General features: G+C 44.8%; 1 long non-coding RNA gene across 1 annotated transcript in view; it reads right to left on the reverse strand.

Annotated features, from left to right (window-relative positions):
• Positions 1 to 24,135, reverse strand: part of LOC147115456 (uncharacterized) — a 103,134-nt gene that overhangs the window by 41,579 nt on the left and 37,420 nt on the right. The window contains exon 2 of the long non-coding RNA XR_015078623.1: positions 16,779 to 16,878. This is a non-coding gene — a long non-coding RNA (uncharacterized LOC147115456). The remainder of the gene's footprint in view (positions 1 to 16,778; positions 16,879 to 24,135) is intronic.

Raw genomic sequence — 24,135 nt, forward strand, 5'->3', positions numbered from 1 at the left:
GGGCCAATATTTATCCCTGAACCAACATCAAAACAGGTTATCTAGTCATTATCACACTGCTGTTTGTGGGACCTTGCTGTGCGCAAAATTGGCTGCTGCGTTTCCTACATTACAACAGTAACTACACTTCAAAAGTAATTAATTGGCTGTAAAGTGCTTTGGGATGTCGTGAATGGCGCTGTATAAATGGATGTTCTTCCTTTTCTTTTGGATTGAAAGTGCTATGAGGAGAAAGTGGGGCAGTGAACATCTATGGTTCTACCTTCCCCTTTCAGCCGCTGACTGACTTGCCTTACACTTCCAGCATTCGCAGCATTTATCTTCAAAGGAACGTCTCTGTCTTATTTACAAACCATTCCCCGCAGTCCCCCACCACCCATGTAGAAAATGTGGAAATGTTTCATTGACTCTGTACCAGAGATGGACTTTGCCTTCAATGAGAATTTTTTGAAATAATGTTGACTTGAACTTTCAGACTTCTATCACTTTTTAACTACCCCAGCTAATAATTGCTCCTATTAGAGCCAAATGCTTTCAACCAGCTGAAGGCAAATAAAATACAAGCAATTATAATATCCATAAAGATTAATGAGGCTGGTGAGTGAATAACATACTGCTCCGAGGAATCTGATGATTCGGCCGATTTTTCTTCCGTGCTGATTAAGTCGCAGGCCCAGAGGAACGGGGCCCCAATTCTCCTCTGGGGTTTGCGGCAAACCTTGGGCATGGCGGGCGCATGTGACGCTGGTCATCACATTTGCCATTTTGCCGTGCCCTGGCAGAGTGTGGAAGGCGGGTTGTTTTCATCCAAAGCCTCTTGCACGAAGAGAGAGAGAATACTCCCTGATCTGGGCTGCCTGCCAGGGTTAAAGACATCTCCTCGCAGCTGGAGAAGAACTTGGGGTGGGAAGGGGTGGATCCAGTTGTCGTGGTCCACATAGGAACCAACGACATAGGTAGAACTAGAAATGAGGTTCTGCTGAGGGAGTTTCAGGAGCTGGGGTCCAAATGAAAAAGCAGAACCTCAAAAGTAATAATCTCTGGATTGTTACCTGAGCCACGCGCCAATTGGCATAGGGATAAGCAGATGAGAAGGTTCAATGTGTGGCTGAAAGAGTGGTGTGAAAGGCAGGGGTTTCGCTTCATGGGCCACTGGCACCAGTACTGGGGAAAGAGGGAGCTGTTCCATTGGGCCAGGCTCCACTTAAACCGGGCTGGGACCAGTGTCCTGGCGAATCGAATAACTAGGGCAGTAGACAGGGCTTTAAACTAATGAAGAGAGGTGGGAGGATTCAGGAAAGAGTAGATTTAAAAGCAGCAAGGGAAATGTCAAGGCTCTAGAGCAGAGCAGAGTTTGGGGTAAAAATAAGCAGAGTGGGTCAGGAAGGGACAGAGTGAGTAACAAAGGTAATAAGGCATCAGTGACTAAGGTGGCATCAGGGAAAACAGAAAAAATTCGAAGCTAAAGGCATTATATCTGAATGCGTGAAGCATTTGCAACAAAATAGATGAATTAATAGCGCAGATAGAAATTAATAGGTTTGATCCAATAGCCATTACGGAGACGTGCTTGCAAAGTGACCAAGGTTGGGAACTAAATATTCCAGGATACTTAACTTTTAGAAGAGATAGGCAAAATGGAAAAGGAGGAGGGATAGCCCTGATAATAAAGGATGGGATAAAGACAGTAGAGAGACAGGATCTTAGCTCCGAAAATCAAGAAGTAGAATCAGTTTAGGTGGAGCTAAGAAACAGCAAGGGGCAGAAAACATTGGTGGGAGTTGTTTATAGGCCCCCAAACAGTAGCTGTAACGTAGGGCAGAGTATAAATCAGGAAATTAGAGTCACATGTAACAAGGGTAATACAGTAATCATGGGGGACTTTAATCTACATATAGACTGGACAAACCAAATTTGCAGTAATAGTGTGGAGGATGAATTCATGGAATGTATGCAAGATAGTTTTCTGGATCAGTAAGTTGAGGAACCAACTCGGAAACAGGCTACTTTAGATCTAGTATCATGCAATGAGAAAGGGTTAATTAATTACATAGATACATAGATACATAGAAGATAGGAGCAGGAGTAGGCCATTCGGCCCTTCGTGCCTGCTCCGCCATTCGATGAGATCATGGCTGATCCTTTAATTCAGTATCCCGTCCCCGCCTTCTCTCCGTAACCCTTAACCCCTTTTGCCCGTAGAAATATATCTAATTCCCTCTTAAATATATTTAATGAGCTGGCGTACACTGCCCTCTGTGGCAATGAGTTCCACAGGTTCACCACTCTCTGAGTGAAGAAATTCCCCCTCATCTCTGTCCTAAATGGTTTAGCCCTTATCCTTAAATTATGTCCTCTAGTTCTGTTCTCACCCGCCAAGGGAAACATTCCTTCTGCATCCAGTCTGTCTAGACCTGTCAGAATTTTATACACTTCTATGAGGTCCCCTCTCAATCTTCTAAACTCCAGTGTGTACATCCCTAAACTACATAGTCTCTCCTCATAGGTCATTCCCGCCATTCCTGGTATCAGCCTGGTGAATCGCCGCTGCACCCCCTCCATGGCAAGAACATCCTTCCTCAGATGAGGCGACCAAAACTGTACACAGTACTCGAGGTGTGGTCTCACCAGTGCCCTGTACAGCTGCAGCAAGGTATCCCTGTTCCTGTATTCTAACCCTTTTGCTATGAAGGCCAGCATACCGTTTGCCTTCTTGACCGCCTGTTGCACCTGCATGCTCGCCTTCAGTGACTGGTGTACAAGAACACCCAGGTCTCTCTGTACTTCCCCCTCTCCCAATCTATTGCCATTTAAATAATAATTTGCCCTCCCGTTCCTGCACCCAAGGTGGATAACTTCGCACTTGTCCACATTATAGTGCATCTGCCATTTATCCGCCCAATCGCCCAGTCTGTCCAAATCGCTCTGGAGCTTCCTGGTCTCTTCCTCTGAGCCCACCCCCCCTCCTAGTTTAGTGTCGTCTGCAAATTTGGAAATGCTGCATCCGACTCCCTGATCCAGGTCATTAATGTAAATTGTGAACAGCTGGGGGCCCAGGACAGATCCCTGTGGTACCCCACTTGTTACTGCCTGCCATTCAGAAAATGAGCCGTTTATTCCAACTCTCTGTTTTCTATCTGACAGCCAGTTCCCTATCCACGCCAAAACTTTCCCCTTTATCCCATGAGCCTCAATTTTCCATGCTAATCTTTTATGTGGGACCTTATCGAAGGCCTTTTGGAAGTCCAGGTACACCACATCTACTGGCTCTCCCCCATCTATTCTACCAGTTACTCCCTCAAAAAATTCCAATAGATTAGTCAAGCACGATTTACCCTTTGTAAATCCATGTTGACTCTGTCCTATCCTGTCCCCATTTGCTAAGTGCTCCGCTATTTCATCCTTAATGATGGACTCCAGCATTTTGCCCACAACTGATGTAAGGCTTACAGGTCTGTAATTACCTGCTTTTTCCCTACCCCCCTTTTTGAATAGTGGGGTAACGTTAGCTACCCTCCAATCCATCGGCACTGTTCCCGAGTCTAATGAATTCTGAAAAATCATCCTTAGTGCATCCGCTATCTCTAGGGCCACCTCCTTCAGTACCCTAGGATGCATGTTATCAGGCCCTGGGGATTTGTCCACCTTCAATCCCTTTAGCTTCCTTAACACCATATCCTTAGAGATATTGATTTGCGTCAGTTCCTCCTTTGCCAATGTCCCTATTTTTCCCGATATCCCAGGGAGGTTTTTTGTGTCTTCCTTCGTAAAGACTGACCCAAAGTATGCATTTAGTTGATCTGCCATTTCCTTATTTCCCATTATATATTCCCCCGTATCTGACTGCAATGGACCAACTTTGGTTTTCACCAGTCTTTTCCTTTTGATATATTTATAAAAGCTTTTGGAGTTAGTTTTTATATTTTCCGCCAGCTTGTTTTCGTAAGCTATTTTGCCCCTCTTGATCATGCCCTTTGCCCTCCTTTGCTCTATCTTAAACTGTTCCCAATCTTCCGCTCTGGCGCTTTTTTTGGCTATTTTATACGCCCTATCTTTGGATTTTATGCTGTCTCTAATTTCCCCTGTTATCCACGGTTGAGTCACCTTTTTAGATTTCCTTTTATGCCAGATTGGTATAAACAATTTTTGCAATTTTGTCATTCTATCTTTAAATGTTTGCCATTGTTTATCTACCTCCAGTCCTCCCAGGAACGTTGTCCAATCAGACCTACTCAGTTCCCGTCAGACCTACTCAGTTCCTTGTAGTAAAGGGGCCTTTAGGGAAGAGTAACCATAATATGATAGAATTTTATATTGAGTTTGAAAGTGATTTAGTTAAGTCTGAAACTAGGGTCTTAAATCTAAACAAAGCAAACTACATAGGTATGAGGGGCGAGTTGGCTAAGGTAGTTTGGGAAACTACATTAAAAGGTATGACGGTAGACAAGCAATGGCTCGCATTTAAAGAATTAATACATAATTTACAATAAATATACATCCCTTTAAGGCACAAAAACCCCACAGGAAAAGTGGTCCAACAGTGGCTAACAAGAGAAGTTAAACATAGAAACATAGAATAATAGGAGCAGGAGTAGGCCATTCGGCCCTTCGAGCCTGCTCCATCAATCAATATGTTCATGGCTGATCCTTTATCTCAATACCATATTTCCGCTCTCTCCCCATAACCCTTGATGCCTTTTGCATCTATAGAAACAAAGATAGTGGCCCAGAAATTCGGGTCGGAGGCTTCCCACGGGTACAAGCCCCCGACCTGCACTTACCTAGCTAACCGGCCGTTGTGCTGTGGGCCCGCGAGGGATTCCGATCCTGGGCCTCCTCCAACTGCCGGCGCGCAGTGCTTGCGTATCCCAGGGGCACAGTTAGTTCGATGCGTCCCCTGGGATCACGTGGGCCATGGAGAGCCAATGGTAGCAGGGAATGCTTCATTCATAAGTTTGACAGGAAGAGCTGTCAAACCTATAAATACTATAAGCCCCAAAACATCACTAAAACTTCAAATACATTTTTTAAAAAACATCACTTTTTAAAATAACTATAAATTACATGAAATAACTATTTTAAACAATAATTTAAATTTTTGAAAAAATTAATTACATTTTCTAACGGGGCTAAAAATAAACTTACTTTTCTTTAAAGTATTTAAAAATAATAAACCTGTGGAAAAAATGTTTTAATTTTAATTAATTCACCACTTACCTTGTTAAAAGCAGGCCTTGCGCCTGCTTTTTTAAAGTGTAACCGCTGGAGACTTACTCCCGGAAAAACCTGGGAAAAAACCGTAAGTTCGATGCGCACACACCGCCTCTCCGGCGCACACGTTGCACCTCTCAACCCCTTCTTTCAGGGGAACGGAAGTGCCGGTTTCCCACGCATGTGCAGTGCATGCAGGAAACCGGCACTTCCATTGGGCCTACGGGTGAGTACCCCGTGCGTACTCACCCGTGGAGACCCAAATTTCTGGGCCATTATTAGATCAAAGGCTTATTCCGTTGTCAAAAAAAGTAGTAAGCACTTAGAAAATTGTAATATGATTTGGCAGAGTCAACATGGTTTATGAAAGGGAAATCATGTTTGACAAATCTGTTATGGAGTTTTTTGAAGATGTAACTAGTAGGATGGATAAGGGGGAACCAGTGGATGTAGTGTATTTGGATTTTCAAAATGCATTCGATAAGGTACCACACAAGAGGTTATTACATAAAATCAGGACTCATGGGATTGGGGGTAATATATTAGCATGGATTGAGGATTGGTTAATGAACAGAAAACAGGGAGCAGGAATAAACGGGACTTTTTCGGGTTGGCAGGCAGTAACTACAGTAGCAGGGTACCGCAAGGATCAGTGCTTGGGCCTCAGTTATTTACAATCTATATTAATGACTTAGATGAAGGGACTGAGTGTAATGTATCCAAGTTTGCTGAGGATACAAAGTTAGGTGGGAAAGTAAACTGTGAGGAGGACTCAAAGAGGCTGGAGAGAGATATAGGCAGGTTGACTGAGTGGGCAAGAACATGGCGAATGGAATACAATGTGGGGACGTGTGAAGTTATCTATTTTGGTAGGAAAAACAAAAAAGCAGAATATTTTTTGAATGGTGAGAGACTGGGAAATGTTTGCACTCAGAGGGACCTGGGTGTCCTTGTACATGAATCACAGAAAGTTAACATGCAGGTACAGCAAGCAATTAGGAAAGCAAATGGTATGTTAGATTTTGTTACAAAGGGATTAGCGTATAAGAGTAAAGAAGTCTTACTACAATTATACAGGGCATTGGTGAGGCCACACCTGGAGTACTGTGCACAGTTCTGGTCTCCTTACATAAGGAAATACATACATTCAATAGAGGGAGTGCAATGAAGGTTCACTAGACTGGTTCCTGGGAACTTCGGCTCAGAGTTGATGAGCTGGAGTCCGAGATTCAGACACTGCGACACATTAGAGCGTTACCTGGACACTAAGTTCCAGGAGGCAGTCACACCCACGAGAGTAATTACTTCCAATTTGGCCCATGGTCAGTGACAGGAGGGTGTGACTACAAGCATTGCAGGTATTGGGATCCAGGAGGTAGTGATGGAGGAGCCTCAGCCCTTAGCCTTGTCTAACAGGTATGAGATTCTTGCTCCCTGTGTGGACGAGGACAGGGCCGATGAGCAATCTGACCACAGCACCGTGGTACAGGGAGCCATTCAAGTGGGGGAAGTAAAAAGAAATGTTGTAGTGATAGGGGACAATATAGTTAGGGGGATAGACACTGTTCTCTGCAGCCAAGAGCGTGAGTCCTGAAGGCTGTGTTGCCTGCCCGGTGCCAGGGTTAAGGACATCTCCTCTGGGCTGTAGAGGAACTTGGAGTGGGAGGGGAAGGATCCAGTTGTCATGGTCCACCTAGGAGCCAATGACATAGGTAGGTCAAAGAAAGAGGTTCTGCTGAGAGAGTATGAGCAGCTAGGGGCTAAATTAAAAAGCAGAACCACAAAGGTAATAATCTCTGGATTACTACCTGAGCCACGAGTGAATTTGCATAGGGTAAATAAGATCAGAGAAATGAACGAGTGGCTCAAAGACTGGTGTGGGAGAAATGGGTTTTGATTTGTGGGGCACTGGCACCAGTACTGGGATAAGGGGGAGCTGTTCCGTTTGGACCGGCTTCACTTGAACCATGCTGGGGCTAGAGTCCCGACAAATCAAATAACTAGGGCTGTAGAGAGGGCTTTAAACTAAATAGTGGGGGGGAGGATCCAGGTGAGCGTGAATTTAAAAAGTCAATGAGAAATGAGAAAGCAATAGAGCAGGATAGAGATGGAGGAAATAATAACCAGAATGTGACAGGAAGGAACGTTTAAAAATAAGAGTGCAGCAGAAAATGGGGCCAAAACAAGGAGGAATGGTAAAAAACAAAGTTAAAAGCTCTATATCTGAATGCACGCAGCATTCGTAACAAGATAGATGAGTTGAAGGCACAAATAGATACAAATGGGTATGATCTGATCGCCATTACAGAGACGTGGTTGCAAGGTGATCAGAGCTGGGAACTGAATATTCCAGGGTATATGATAATTCGGAAGGATAGACAGAAAGGAAAGGGAGGGGGGAACTAAAGACAATCACTATCACTAAGGAAATAGTACTTGGTAAAATAATGGGACTAAAAGACGACAAGTCCCCTGGACCAGATGGCCTGCATCCCAGGGTCTTAAAAGAAGTGGCTGCAGAGATAGTGGATGCATTGGTTGCAATATGCCAAAATTCCCTGGACTCTGGAGAGGTCCCAGCAGATTGGAAAACCACAAATGTAACAGCCCTATTTAAGAAAGGAGGGAGACAGAAAGCAGGAAACTATAGACCAGTTAGCTTAACATCTGTCATTGGGAAAATGCTGGAGTCCTTCATTAAGGAAGCAGTAGCAGGGCATTTGGAAAATCATAATGCAGTCAAGCAGAGTCAGCATGGTTTTATGAAAGGGAAATCATGTTTACCAAACTTGCTGGAGTTCTTTGAGGAGGTAATGAGCAGGGTGGACAAAGGTGAACCAGTGGATGTGGTGTATTTGGATTTCCAGAAGGCATTCGATAAGGTGCCACATAAAAGGTTACTGCATAAGATAAGAGCTCACGAAATTGGGGGTAATATATTAGCATGGATAGAGAATTGGCTAACTAACAGAAAGCAGAGAGTCGGGATAAATGGGTCATTTTCCGGTTGACAAGCGGTAACTAGTGGGGTGCCACAGGGATCGGTGCTGGGGTCTCAACTACTGTATTTACAATCTACATTAATGATTTGGATGAAGGGACCGAGTGTAATGTAGCCAAGTTTGCAGATGATACAAAGATGGGTGGGAAAGCAAGTTGTGCAGAGGACTCAAAGAACCTGCAAAGGGATATAGACAGGCTAAGTGAGTGGGCAAACATTTGGCAGATGGAGTATAATGTGGGAAAGTGCGCGGTTATACACTTTGGCAGGAAAAATAAAAAAGCAAATTATTATTTAAATGGAGAGAGATTACAAAATGCTACAGTTCAGAGGGACCTGGGGGTCCTTGTGCATGAAACACAAAAAATTAGCATGCAGGTACAGCAAGTAATCAAAAAGGCAAATGGAATGTTGGCCTTTATTTCAAGGGAGTTGGAGTATAAAAACAGGGAAGTCCTGCTACAACAGTACAGGGTATTGGTGAGACCACACCTTGAGTACTGCGTACAGTTTTGGTCTCCTTAATTAAGGAAGGACATACCTGCATTGGAGGCAATTCAGAGACGATTCACTAGGTTAATTCCAGAGATGAGGGGGTTTGACTTATGAGGAAAGGTTGAGCAGGCTGGGCCTATACTCATTGGAATTTAGAAGAATGAGAGGGGATCTTATTGAAACATATAAGATACTGAGGGGACATGACAAGGTAGATGCAGAGAGGATGTTTCCCCTCGTGGGGAAATCTAGAATGTGGGGGCACAGTTTTAGAATAAAGGGTCGCCCTTTTAGAACTGAGATGAGGAGGAATTTCTTCTCTCAGAGGGTCGTAAATCTGTGGAATTCTCTGCCCCAGAGAGCCGTGGAGGTTGGGTCATTAAATACATTTAAAGTGGAGATAGACAGATTTTTGCAAGATAAGGGAGTGAAGGGTTATGGGGAGCGAACAGGGAAGTGGCTTTGAGCCCAAAATCAGCTATGATCTTATTGAATGGCGGAGCAGGCTCGAGGGGCCGAGTGGCCTATTCCTGCTCCTATTTCTTATGTTCTTATGGGAAGATTGTCCTATGAGGAGAGCTTGAGTAGACTGGGCCTATATTCCCTAGAGTTTAGAAGAATGAGAGGTGATCTAATTGAACCATATAAAATTTTTAAGGGGCTTGGCAGGGTTAATGCTGAGAAAATGAATCCCCTGGCTGGGGAATCTAGAACACGGGGTCACAATCTCAGAAAAAGGAATTGGTTATTTAGGACTGAGATGAGAAGAAATTTCTTCACTCAGAGGGTGGTGAATCTTTGGAATTCTCTACCCCAGGGAGCTGTGGATGCTCAGTCGTTGAGTATATTCAAGACAGCGGTCGATAAATATTTGGGAACTAAGAGAATTAAGGGATATGGGGATAGTGTGGGAAGGTGGAGTTGAGGTAGAAGATCAGCCATGATCCTGTTGAATGGCGGAGCAGGTTTGAAGGGCCAAATGGCCGACTCCTGCTCCTACTTCTTATGTTCTTATGGGTTGGGTCGACTGTTTTCAAGTCGAGGTGTTATAATCGGTGCTATCTGGCCTGTGATAGGGCGAGGAAAACCATTGGGGCTTGACCACCCAATCATGTTCCAGTAACTCCCACCCCGCTGAAAAACATTTTATTCGATCTCACGCTGAAGGCCAGCATTTATTCACCGCCCCAAGTTACCCTGACAACTGAGTGATTTGCTGGGCCACTTCAGAGGTCAGTTAAGAGACAACCACAATGGTGTATGACTGGAGTCACATAGGCCCAGAGTGGGTATGGACAGCAGGATTCCCTCCCTAAAGTACATTAGTGAATCAGTTGGGTTTTTACGACAATCCGACAGCTTCATGGACACTTTTACTGACACCAGCTTTTTCATTCCAGGTTTTTAAAAACAACTGAATCCCAATTCTCAAACTGTCATGGTGGGATTTGAACTCACGAGAATGCTTCAAAGCCCAACACTCTTTAAGATCAATCGATGTCCCTTGTCCAGGCTCTAAATGTAATTGTGTTGCCTTCTACTTCTTCCCAAGTGACGAACAGCTGGAGGTCCTGCTAGGTTGCCATGGTTTTTTCAGCCTAATTTGCCCAAAATCGACCAAACCAGCGCAAAAGATCGAGGAATTTCAAGTGTAAATCTGCAAACTTTTGCGCTGGTTTAAAAAACATCGCACTAGAAGCTGGCCCTGCCGACAAAACTGGCCACATCCCCAGATCAAATTAATCACCATGGCGAGTTTCCGCTAATTGCGCCTGTTTGCAGGCCTTCGAGGAGGCTCTTAAAATTAATCTGGTTTTTAGGCGCAAGGACGCAAATAGGCCCTATATAATTGCAGTAAGACATCTCTACTCTTATACTCAAATCCTCTTGTAATAAAGGCCAACATACCATTTGCTTTCCTAATTGCTTGCTGTACCTGCATGTTAACTTTCAGTGATTCATGTACAAGGACACCCAGGTCCCTCTGAACACCAACATTTCCCAATCTCTCAGCATTTAAAAAATACTCTGCTTTTCTATTTTTCCTACCAAAGTGGATAACTTCGCATTTCTCCACATTATATTCCATTTGCCATGTTCTTGTCCACTCACTTAGCCTGTCTATATCCCCTTGAAGTCTCTTTGCATCCTCCTCACAACTTACATTCCCAACCAGCTTTGTATCATCAGCAAACTAGGATATGTTACATTTGGTCCCCTCATCCAAATCATTGATATAGATTGTGAATAGCTGAGGACCAAGCACTGATCTTTGCGGTACTCCACTAGTTACAACCTGCCATCCTGAAAATGACCCGTTTATTACTACTCTCTGTTTTCTGTCCGTTAACCAATCCTCAATCCATGCTAGTATATTAGCCCCAATCCCAGGAGCCCTAATTTTGTTTAATAACCTCTTGTGTGGCACCTTATCGAATGCCTTCTGAAAATCCAAATAAACCACATCCACTGGTTCCCCCTTATCTATTCTGCTAGTTACAACCTCAAAAAACGCTAACAGATTCGTCAAACAAGATTTTCCTTTCATAAATCCGTGTTGACTCTGCCCAATCCTATTATTATTTTCTAAGTGCCCTGTTACCACGTCCTTAATAATAGATTCTAGCATTTTCCCTACTACTGATGTCAGGCTAACTGGTCTACAGTTCCCCATTTTCTCTCTCCCTCCTTTCTTAAATAGTGGGGTTACATTTTCTACCTTCCAATCCACAGAACCGTTCTAGAATCTATGGAATTTTGGAAGATGACAACCAATGCATCCACTATCTCGATAGCCACTTCTTTTAAAACCCTAGGATGCAGGCCATCAGGTCCAGAGGATTTATCGGCTTTCAGTCCCATTAATTTCTCCAGCACTATTTTTTTTACCAATACTAATTTCTTTCCATTCCTCATTCTCGCTAGACCCTTGGTTCTCCACTATTTCCGGGAGGTTTTTTGCATTTTCTTCCATGAAGACAGGCTGTGATTTCGCAAGCCACGCGAGCCTGATGCGGCCGGAGCAGACAGCGACTGCAAACGCTGCACCCATCTTCATCCCGCCTCCTCCGAGTCATTTTCCCCTGATTGGGCTTGTTAAGCCCGTCCTGCGAGGTTCCCGGCCAATTAAAAGGAAGTGGATCTAATGACGTCATCTGATGACGCGTCATCAGCCGGTTTCCTTAAAGGGGCCATGTCCACATTGATTTTGACAGTTGTGCTGTCAGTGTTCTGCAGCATTGAGGTGCTGCAAACACTGACAAGCACTGCACAGAGGTGCGCAGCTGCACCCAGGCTCTCCCATGACACCCTCCATATGCTTATGGAGGGAGTCACAGCACACAGGAAGGTCCTCTTCCCTTCCAATGGGTGGAAGAGACTGCCCCAGGAGATCAACGCAGCCTGGTTGCACATTGCATAGGAGGACACAAGCAGGGATGTTGTCAGGAGGACCTGGCTGCAGTGGCGCAAACCTTTCAATGATCACAGTAGATCCTGAAACGTTACTTCAAAGCCACACTCAACCTCATCCTGCTGTGCCACTCATCACATCCCATCACTCTGCCTTCCCTACCCAACTCCCGCACATCCTTACTCACACTAACTTACCTTGCACCTCCACCCATCCCTCTCTATCTACATTATCACTTCCCCATCTCACTAGCCACCCCTCACACTCACCCTCATCCTAGTCCAATCATACCAACTAACAACACACCAGGGTAGGCCCTTGGGTGTTTTAGCCAATGGTCGTGTAAACTTTCTATTAATTTGTTGTCAAGCATTGAAATCCCTTTTGTCACCACTTTGCCTTCTTGGACAGATTTGTGTGCACCTTTGAAAGTGTCTTAGTGAGTTCCAGTGAATGGTGAAACATAACGCCCCCCCCCCCGCCAATGGTGGTGAGTGTGAAGGGAATGGGTTGAACATTGTAGGGATGCTTTATGGTGCTGGTGCGGGGTGGTGCCAACCTGGTGCAGCCAGGATGTACAGTGTTAAGTGAAGCAAATCTGGACATGGTGAGGCCATTGCTGCCATCTCGGGCAGCAATGTGCATGGGTGATGATGCCCTGTGTCCTGTGCAGCATCCGTTTATTGCGGAGAAGGTTGGTGTGGATGTTGGTGCTGCTGGTGTGTCCGGTGACGCTGGTGTTGGGGCTGACTGTTTTGGGAATCTGAGGACCAAGGTGAGATTTTTTCAAGGGCACTGACGCTGATGAAATAGATGGCAGGTGAGGTTGAGATGACAGAAGTAATGTCAGCGTTGAGATAGGTTATTCCAAGGCGGTGACAGTGGATAGAGAGATTACTCAAAACACTTCAAAAGTGCATAAAGCATAAAAGTGGGTTCCAAATCATTAATGCTCCAACTTCTAAGATAGGGAAGTGAACAGCTGTGAAATGGTAGGTTTTATACTACTTTTGCAGCTTTCACCTATTCACAGCAATCCACAGTCATTGAGAACCCGACATACTTACCTGACATGATAGCTGCTCTCCGGGAACCTCGTTGAAAACCTGGTAAAATGGTAAATACATGGGAAAATGGTTCTTAACTACCTTTTAACAATCTTTTAACTGTCTAAATTGGCTGACCCGCCACTTGGTGTCGGGTCTGTTCAGGGATGACTGACCCAGCACTTAGGAAACTCACAAGGAGGTGGGTTCAATGCGGGATACCGACCCGCTGTCAATCTTTGTGATTTTGACAGCGGACCCGCCTCCAAACCTGCACTCTGAGCACGGGCAAAATTCAGCCCAAAGTATTTGTTTAATTTCTCTGCCATTTCCTTATTCCCCATTATAATTTCTCCTGTCTCAGCCGGTAAGGGATCCACATTTACTTTCGCTAATCTTTTCCTTTTTACGTACCTATAGAAGCTTTTGCAGTCTGTTTTTATGTCTCTCGCTAGTTTATTCTCATTCTATTTTCCCTTTCTTTATCAATTTCTTCGTCCTCCTTTGCTGAATTCTAAAATCCTCCCAATCCTCAGTTTCGGACTTAACTAAATCACTGATTATGATCACTGCTCCCCAGAGGCTCCTTTACTACAAGGTTATTAATTAACCCTGTCTCATTGCACAGTACTAGATCTAAAATAGTCAATTCCCTCGTAGGTTCCTTGACATACTGATCTAGGAAACTTTCTTGAATGCATTTCGTGAACTCTTCCTCTGCACTATTTTTGCAAATTTGGTTTGCCCAGTCTATATGAAAGTTAAAGTCCCCCATGATTACTGTATTACCCTTGTTACATACATCTCTAATTTGTTGATTTATACTCTGCCCGACAATACAACCTCTGTTCGGGGGCCTATACACTACTCCCACTAGTGTTTTCTGCCCCTTGTCGTTTCTTAGCTCCACCCAAACTGATTGTACATTTTATTTTTCCGAGTCAAGATCCTTTCTCTCTACTGTCTTTATTTGCTCCTTTATTATGAAGGCTAGCCCTCCTTCTTTTCCATTCTGCCTGTCTCTTCTAAAAGTCAAATATCCTGGAATATTTAGTTCTCAACCTTGGTTACTCTATAATAGCTATTAAATCAAACCCATTTATTTCTGTATGTGCTATTAGTTTATCTATTTTGTACCGACTGCTTCGTGCATTCAGATATAGTACCTTTAGCTTTGACTTATTTCTACTTTTCCCTGATGTCACTTTAGTCACTAATGCCCTATTACCTTTATTAATCTTTCTGTCACTTCCTGACCCACTCTGCTTATCTTTACCCAGATCACCACTCTGCTCTACAGCCCTGACATTTCTCTCGCTGCTTTTGAATTTGCCCTTTCCTGAATCCTCCCAACCCCCCTTCTTTAGTTTAAAGCCCTATCTACTGCCCTAGTTATTCGATTCGCCAGGATACTGGTCCCAGCCCGGTTTAAGTGGAGCCCGTCCCCATGGAACAGCTCCCTCTTTCCCCAGTACTGGTGCCAGTGCCCCATGAATTGAAACCCCTGCCTCCCACACCACTCTTTGAGCCACGCATTTAACCTTCTAATTTGTTTGTCCCTATGCCAATTTGCTCGTGGCTCAGGTAACAATCCAAAGGTTATTACCTGTGAGGTTCTGCATTTTAATTTCGACCTTAGCTCCTCAAACTCTCTCAGCAGAACCTCATTCCTAGTTCCACCTATGTCGTTGGTTCCTACATGGACCACGACAACTGGAACCTCCCCCTCCAAGTTCTTCTCCAGCCGAAAGGAGCCATCCTTTACCCTGGCACCAGGCAAGCTTCACAACCTTCGGAACTCCCAGTCGAAGCTGCAGTGAACTATACTATTCCATAGAATCATAGAAAGTTACAGCACGGAAGGAGGCCATTTCGGTCCATTGTGTCCGTGCCGGCCAACAAAGAGCTATCCAGCCTAATCCCACTTCCCAGCTCTTGGTGCATAGCCCTGCAGGTTAGAGCATCCCAAGTGCACATCCAAGTACTTTTTAAATGTGGTTAGGGTTCCTGCCTCTACCACCCTTTCAGGCAGTGAGTTCCAGACCCCCACAACCCTCTGGGTGAAGAAATTTCCCCTCAAATCCCCTCTAAACCTTTCCCCAATTACTTTAAATCTGTGCCCCCTGGTTTTTGACCCCTCTGCTAAGGGAAATAGGTCCTTTCTATCCACTTTATCTAGGCCCCTCATAATTTTATACACCTCAATAAGGTCTCCCCTCAGCCTCCTCTGTTCCAAGGAAAACAGACCCAGCCTATCCAGTCTTTCCTCATAGCTAAGATTCTCTACTCCCGGCAACATCCTTGTAAATCTCCTCTGTACCCTCTCTAGTGCAATCACATCTTTCCTGTAATGTGGTGACCAGAACTGCACGCAGTACTCCAGCTGAGGCCTAACTAGTGTTTTATACAGTTGAAGCATAACCCCCCTGCTCTTGAATTCTATGCCACGGCTAATAAAGGCAAGCATTCCGTATGCCTTCTTAACCACCTTATCTACCTGGCCTGCTACCTTCAGGAATCTGTGGACGTGCACTCCAAGGTCCCTTTGTTCCTCTACATTACTCAGTGTCCTACCATTTAATGTGTATTCCCTTTCCTTGTTAGCCCTCCCCAAATGCATTACCTCTCACTTCTCCGGATTGAATTCCATTTGCCACTGTTCTGCCCACCTGATCAATTTATTGATATCTTCCTGCAGTCTACAGCTTCCTTCTTCAGTATCAACCACACAGCCAATTTTAGTATCATCTGCAAACTTCTTAATCATACCCCCTATAGTCAAGTCTAGATCATTGATATATACCACAAAATGCTGAGCCCTGCAGAACCCCACTGGAAACAGCCTTCCAGTCACAAAAACACCCATCAACCATTACCCGCTGCTTCCTGTCTCCGCGCCAGTTTTGAATCCAGCTTGACACTTTGCCCTGGACCCCATGGGCTTTTAACTTCGTGACCAGTCTGCCATGTGGAACCTTATCAAAAGCCTTGCTAAAGTCCCTACCACAACTACATTCCTTTTCACTCCCAAACTTGAATGGCCTCCTGCATCATGGTGCCATGGTCAGTTTGCTCATCCACCCTGCAGTCCTTGTTCTCATCCACATAGGTAGCAAATACCTCATACCTGTTGGTCCATCACTACATCCGGGGTACCCATACCTTCCTGATTCGCGGTCACACCCTCCTGTCCCTGACCATTGACAAACTCTAAAGTACTGCTTAATCTAAGGGGTGTGACTGCCTCCTGGAACAAAGTGTCCAGGTAATTGTCCCACAATGTCTGCACCTCAGACTCCAGCTCAACAACTCTGAGCCGAAGTTCCTTGAGCCGCAGACACTTACCGCAGATGTGGTTGCTCGGGATCTCGCTGCTCTCCACAAACCCCCACATGCTGCAGTTACGGCCCACCACCAGCACTGCCATCTCTATGTAATCTTTATTTATTTGATTAGTTAATTAATTTTTTTAAATCAATTATATAAGTTTTATTACTTAATTGGTTTATCTAGTTTTAGTTGCTAATTTAATAAAGTAAAGTTACAGCAATTTATAATTTCTTAGCTAGCTTACAGACAAAAAAACTGTAATATTCACCAACCAATCACCTACCTGCTGCCCTGTAATGTCACTCCTTGATTTGTTTGCCTTCTCTCCGTCACTCTTTATATCCCAGTCTCCGCTCCATCCCCAACTAGGTCCACTCTAGTCGCTGCACTCGGTAGAGATTAGAAAGAAAAAAGACTTGCATTTCTATAGTGCCTTTCACAAACTCAGGACATTCCAAAGCGCTTTACAGCCAATTAAGTACTTTTTTGAAGCGTAGTCACTGTTGTAATGTAGGAAATGCAACAGCCAATTTGTGCACAGCAAGCTCCCACAAACGACCAGATAATCTATTTTTAGTGATGTTGATTGAGGGATAAATATTGGCCAGGACACCGGGGAGAACACCCCTGCACTTCTTCGAAATAGTGCCGTGGGATTTTTTATGTCCATCTGAGAGGACAGATGGGGCTCGTATCTCATCTGAAAGACGGCAGCTTCAACAGTGCAGCACTCCCTCGGTACTGCACTGGGAGTGTCAGCCTGGATTATGGGCTCAAGTGTCTGGAGTGGGACTGTGTGAAGGGCTTTGAGACATTTCACTGATGGGATACGGTGACAAATAATTGTACAGGATGTCTCAATTTCTTCAATTTTCAAAATATATACGATTTGTTATGATCTGGAATGCGCTGCCTGAAAGGGCGGTGGAAGCAGATTCAATAGTAACTTTCAAAAGGGAATTGGATAAATATTTGAAAAGAAACAAATTGCAGGGCTCTGGGGAAAGAGTGGGGTCGGGGGGGGGGGGGTTCTGGGACTAATTAGATCGTTCTTTCAAAGAGTCAGCACAGGCACGATGGGCCGAATGGACTCCTTTTGTGCTGTAAGATTCTATGATATTGTATTAGAGAATTGGAAGTTAACTTGGGTCCTGTTCAGTTAGTCAAATATGTCAATCTGAGCTGAGCAGGTCATTTATACCTCTTGACTAGATTAATCAGAAGGTGTACTTTCACTCAGAACTCCTCCGCTGGTCAGAGCTGGATTCAAATACTGACCGTTAAGAGGAAAGAACTTTTGTATTTATATAGCGCCTTTCACGACCTCAAGATGACCTAAAGCACTTTAGAGCCAATGGAGTATGTTTGAAGTGTAGTCAGTGCTGTAATGTGGGGAAGCACGGCAGCCAATTTGTGCACAGCAAGCTTCCACAAACAGCTGTAAGATAAATGATCAAATAATCTGGGTTTTTCTTTAGTGATGTTGGTTGAGGGATAAATATTGGCCCAGGACAGCGGGGAGAACTCCCCTGCTCTTCTTCGTAAATGTCCACCTGAGAGAGCAGACGGGGCCTTGGTTTAACGTCTCGTCCGAAAGATGGCACCTCCAACAGTGCAGCGCTCCCTCAGTACTGCACTGGGAGTGTCAGCCTGAATTATGTGCTCAGGACCATTGTTTAAAGCAATTCCCCCATTCAAACCTTTCTGAGAAATGCTGAGATTGAGTAAACTAGGCCTGTATTTTCTTGAATTCAGAAGAATGAGAGGAGATCTCATTGAAGCATACAAAATTATTACAGGGCTTGATAGGGTGGATGCTGGGAGAATGTTTCCCTTGGCTGGGGAGTCTAGAACCAGGGGCCACAGCCTCAAGATAAAGGGTAGGCCATTCAGGACTGAGATGAGAAGAAATTTCTTCACACAGAGGGTGGTGAATCTTTGGAATTCTCTACCCCAGAGGGCTGTGGAGGCTCAGTCATTGGGTATATTCAAAACAGAAGGCGATAGATTTCTGACTAGTAAGGGCATCAAGGGATATGGCGATAGGGCTGGTGAATGGAGTTGAGGCAGAAGATCAGCCATGATCTCATTAAATGGCGGAGCAGGCTCGAAGGGCCAAATGGCCGACTCCTGCTCCTATTTCTTATGTTCTTATGTTCTTCTATTCTGGAGATTATCAAACATTAGGAACCTCGATGGAAGGTGATGATAATGTAGATTTTACAAATTAATTTTGTTGGACGGAAAATCCTGTGAGTCCCGATGGACAAGCTTCTGATTTGAGTGGAACTCCGGCCGAGAATGGTGAATCTCTAGGACCCTACCCTGAAAAATCAGCTTCTATTCATTTACCTGAACGCTTTTCCCAGTCATCTGACCTTTATTAGCTCTGGCGCTTGTGAAATCGGAGTGAGTATTGGACCAGCCTGCAACGAGCTGTTCATCTTATTAAGTGATTGCTTCACGCCACTGGCTTGATTCCACAGTAAGGAAACAGCAAACGGTTAAGGACTCCGTTTTGTTAATGTGTAACTGCCTCAAATGAAGCTTCAAACCGTTTATCAGCAAAAAGAAGCCCACAACAACATCTGCAAAGAGCATTTTCGACTCCAACTATGACTAATGACGCTCATTAATACATTGAGTGTTCCTCTTTAACTATTTTTCCTCCTCGCCCCAGACTCATCGTCCCTTTCTGCTTTGGCCCAATGTGACCTTGATTTTCCTTTCACGACTAATCAGCAAACATAACCTTTTGCTCTCCATGTTTAACAATCTCCAAAAAAAGGCTTTATCCCATCTGGGAACCAGAGAGAGGCAAGAGCCCGTAAACAACAAGATCACTCTTTTTATATTTTTCTCAAGCTGTACTGCAAACTGGGAAATGTTTGAGATCTCTGTACATTGCTGTGAATGTCTTCTATAATCTTCAATGCCTTAGGGTACATAGAAACATAGGAACAGGAGGAGGCCATTCAGCCCCTCGAGCCTGTCCTGCCATTCAGTGAGATCATGGCTGATCTGTATCTTAAATCCCGCCTTGGCTCTGTATCCTTTTATACCCTTGTCTAGCAAAAATCTATCGATCTCAGATTTAAAATGATTAATTGATCCCCAGCATCTACTGCTGTTTGTGGGAGAGAGTTCCACACTTCTACCACCCTTTGTGTGAAGAAGTGTTTCCCAACTTCTCTCCTGAATGGCCTGGCTCTGATTTTAAGGTGATGTCCCCTCGACCTAGACTCCCCAACAGCAGAAAAGGTTTCTCTCTATCTACCTGTTCAATTCCTTTCACAATCCCAAAAACATCAATCAAATCACTGCTTAACCTTATATATTCCAGGGAATACAAGCCTAGTTTATGTAATCCCTCCCCATAATCTAATCCTTGGAGCCCTGGTAACATTCTGGTGAACTGCACCGCACTCCTTCAAAGACCAGTACATTGGGGGAAAAATTCAGTTGTTTGCGCCTCCTGTTAGCGCCTTAAGAGGGCGCTAATGGGGCGCAAAGCAACTAGCGCCCGGGCACGGCGATGTTTGCGCCGCTCGTGGAATTAATTAGACATTTTGCGGCGGCGCTTAACACTACCGCCACGATCTACTGCGCCGGCAGATCGTGATGTCAGTCGAGTGCGCAACGCCCCGGACCGGATATAGATACATAGAAGATAGGAGCACGAGTAGGCCATTCGGCCCCTCGAGCCTGCTCCGCCATTCAATGAGATCAAGGCTGATCATCCAAATTCAGTACCCTGTCCCTGCCTTCTCCCCATATCCCTTGATCCCTTTAGCCTCAAGAAATATATCCAACTCTTTCTTGAATATATTTAATGAACTGGCCTCCACCGCCCTCTGTGGCAGAGAATTCCACAGGTTCACCACTCTCTGGGTGAAGAAATTCCTCCTCATCTCAGTCCTAAATGGCTTACCCCTTATCCTTAGACGATGACCCCTGGTTCTGGACTCCCCGGCCACCAGAAACATCCTTCCTGCATCTAGTCTGTCCAGACCTGACAGAATTTTATAGGTTTCGATGAGATCCCCTCTCAATCTTCTAAACTCCAGTGAGTATAAGCCCAATCGACACAATCTCTCCTCATACGTCATTCCTGCCATCCCAGGTATCAGCCTGGTGAATCTTCGCTGCACTCCCTCCATGGCAAGAACGTCCGTCCTCAGGTAAGGTGACCAAAACTGCACACAATACTCAAGGTATGGTCTCACCAAGGCCCTGTATAACTGTAGCAAGACATCCTTGTTCCTGTACTCGAACCCTCTTGCTACGAAGGCCAACATACCATTTGCCTTCTTAACCGCCTGCTGCACCTGCATGCTTACCTTCAGCAACTGGTGCACAATAACACCCAGGTCTCTTTGCACTTCCCCTTCTCCCAATCTATTGCCATTCAAATAATAATCTGCCTTCCTGTTTGTGCCACCAAAGTGGATAACCTCACATTTATCCACATTATAGTGCATTTGCCATGTTTCTGCCCAATCACCCAACCTGTCCAAATCGTACTGGAGTTTCACAACATCGTCCTCACAGCTTACCCTCCCACCCAGCTTTGTGTCGTCTGCAAATTTGGAGATATTACATCCAATTCCCTCGTCCAGATCATTAATATATATTATGAACAGCTGGGGTCCTAGGACCGATCCTTGTGGTACCCCACTAGTCACTGCCTGCCACTCGGAAAACGACCCGCTTATTCCAACTCTTTGCTTTCTGTCTGCCAACCAGTTCTTTATCCAAGTCAATACCTTGCCCCCAATCCCATGTGCCTTAATTTTGCACGCTAATCTCTTATGTGGGACCTTACCGAAAGCCTTCTGAAAGTCCAAATACACCACATCCACTGGTTCTCCCTTATCTATTTTACCAGTTACATCCTCAAAAAATTCCAGTAGATTAGTCAAGCATGATTTACCTTTTCTAAATCCATGTTGACTTTGTCCGATCCTGTCACTGCTTTCCAAGTGCTCTGCTATTACATCTTTTATAATAGACTCTAGCATTTTCCCCACTACCGATGTCAGGCTTAACCCGCTTTTTCTCTACCACCTTTTTTGAATAGTGGGTTAACATTAGCTACCCTCCAATCCATGGGTACCATTCCAGAGTCTATCGAGTTCTGGAAGATGACCAGCAATGCATCTACTATCTCTAGGGCCACTTCCTTAAGTACCCTGGGATGTAGACCATCAGGCCCTGGGGATTTATCGGCCTTCAGTCCCATCAATTTTCCTAACACCATTTCCCTACAAATACTGATTTCTTTCAGTTCCTCCCTTTCATCAGACCCTATGTTCCCCAGCATCTCTGGGAGGTTATTTGTGTCTTCCTTTGTGAAGACAGTACCAAAGTATGTATTTAGTTGGTCTGCCATTTCCTTGTTTCCCATTATAAATTCCCCTGATTCTGACTGTAAGGGACCTACGCTTGACTTCACCAATCTTTTTCTCTTCACATATCTATAAAAGCTTTTACAGTCAGTTTTTATGTTCCCTACTAGCTTACTCTCATATTCTATTTTCCCTTTCTTAATTAATCCCTTTGTCCTCCTTTGTTGACTCCTAAACTGCTCCCAATCCTCAGGATTATTGCTTTTTCTAGCCAATTTATATGTCCTCTCCTTGGATCTTATGCTATCCCTAATTTCCCTTGTTAGCCATGGTTGAGTCACCTTTTTTGTTTTATTTTTATGCCAAACTGGGATGAACAAATTCTGTAGCTCATCCATTCGGTCTTTGAATGTTTGCCATTGCCTATCCACCGTCAACCCTTTGAGTGCCATTCCCCAATCAATCCTACCCAACTCGCTCCTCAGACCATCGTAGTTTCATTTATTTAAATTGAGGACCCTTGTCTCTGAGTCAACTACTTCATTCTCCATCTTTATGAAGAATTCAATCATATTATGATCGCTCCGACCCAAGGGGCCTCGTACAACAAGATTGCTAATTAATCCTTTCTCGTTACATAATACCCAGTCTAAGATGGCCTGATCTCTGGTTGGTTCCTCGACATATTGGTCCAGGAAACCATCCCGTAAACACTCCAGGAATTCCTCCTCCACAGTATTGTTACTAATTTGGTTGGCCCAATCTATATGTAGATTAAAGTCACCCATGATGACTGCTATGCCCTTATTGCACGCTTCTTTAATTTCCCTTTTAATGCCAACCCAACCTCCGCCTTACTGTTTGGAGGTCTATATACCACTCCCACTAATGTTTTTTTCCCCTTAGTATTTCTCAATTCTACCCATACAGATTCCACATCATCAGAGCTAATAGCCTTCATTACAATTGTATTAATCCCTTCTTTAACCAGTAATGCTACCCCACCTCGCTTTCCTTTTTGCCTATCTTTCCTGAATATCGAATACCCCTGGATGTTGAGTTCCCAGTCTTGGCCATCCTTGAGCCACGTTTCCGTAATCCCAACCAAATCATATTTGTTTACCTCTATTTGCGCAGCCAATTCATCCACCTTATTACAAATGCTCCTCGCATTAAGACACAAAGCCTTCAGGCTTGTTTTTTTAACGCTCTTAGACCTATTAGAATTATTATTTACTGTGGCCACGTTTGATTTAAACCGTTGATTTCTCTGACTGCCACTTTTGTTTTTCTCCTTCCTATCTTTTGCTTTTATCCCTGTTTTCCTTTCCTCTGTCTCCCTGCTCAGGTTCCCAACCCCCTGCCATTTTAGTTTAAACCCCCCCGAACAGTGCTAGCAAACCTCCCCGCAAGGATATTTGTCCCGCTCTGGTTCAGGTGCAACCCGTCCGACTTGTACAAGTCCCACCTTCCCCAGAAGCAGGCCCAGTGATCCAGGAAACTAAAGCCCTCCCTCCTGCACCAACTCTTTAGCCACGCATTCATCTGCTCTATCCTCCTATTCCTATATTCACTAGCACGTGGCACCGGGAGTAATCCAGAGATTACAACCTTTGAGGTCCTACTCTTTATTCTGCTACCTAGCTCCCTAAATTCTTGCTGCAGGACCTCATTCCTCTTCCTGCCTATGTCGTTGGTCCCAATGTGAACCACGACCTCTGCCTGTTTACCCTCCCCCTTCAGAATGCCCTGCAGCCATTCAGTGACATCCTTGACCCTGGCACCAGGGAGGCAACAAACCATCCTGGAGTCACGTCTATGGCCACAGAAACGCCTATCTGTCCCCCTTACGATAGAATCCCCTACCACTATTGCTCTCCCACTCTTTTTCCTCCCTTCCTGAGCAGCAGAAGCACCCCTGGTGCCAGGAAGTTGGCTGCTGCTGCCTTCCCCTGGTGAGTCATCCCCCTCAACAGTATCCAAATTGGTATACCTGTTTGAAAGGGGGATGGCCACAGGGGTCCCCTGCACTGCCTGCCTGCTTCTATTGCTCCGCCTGGTGGTCACCCATTTCCCTTCTGCCTGTGCAGCCCTACCCTGCGGCGTGACCAACTCATCAAACGTGTAATCCATGACCCTCTCAGCATCGTGAATGCTCCACAACCCATCCATCCGCAGCTCCAGCGCCTCAATACGGCCCGTTAGTAGCTGCAGCTGGATGCATTTCTGGCACACGTGGTCGTCAGGGACACTGGCAGCGTCCCTGAATTCTCACATAGAGCAAGAGGAGCA

The sequence above is a fragment of the Somniosus microcephalus genome, chromosome 6, assembly GCF_052327205.1.
Source record: "Somniosus microcephalus isolate GS21.2 chromosome 6, FLI_Smic_1.0, whole genome shotgun sequence".
Lineage (NCBI taxonomy): Eukaryota > Metazoa > Chordata > Chondrichthyes > Squaliformes > Somniosidae > Somniosus > Somniosus microcephalus.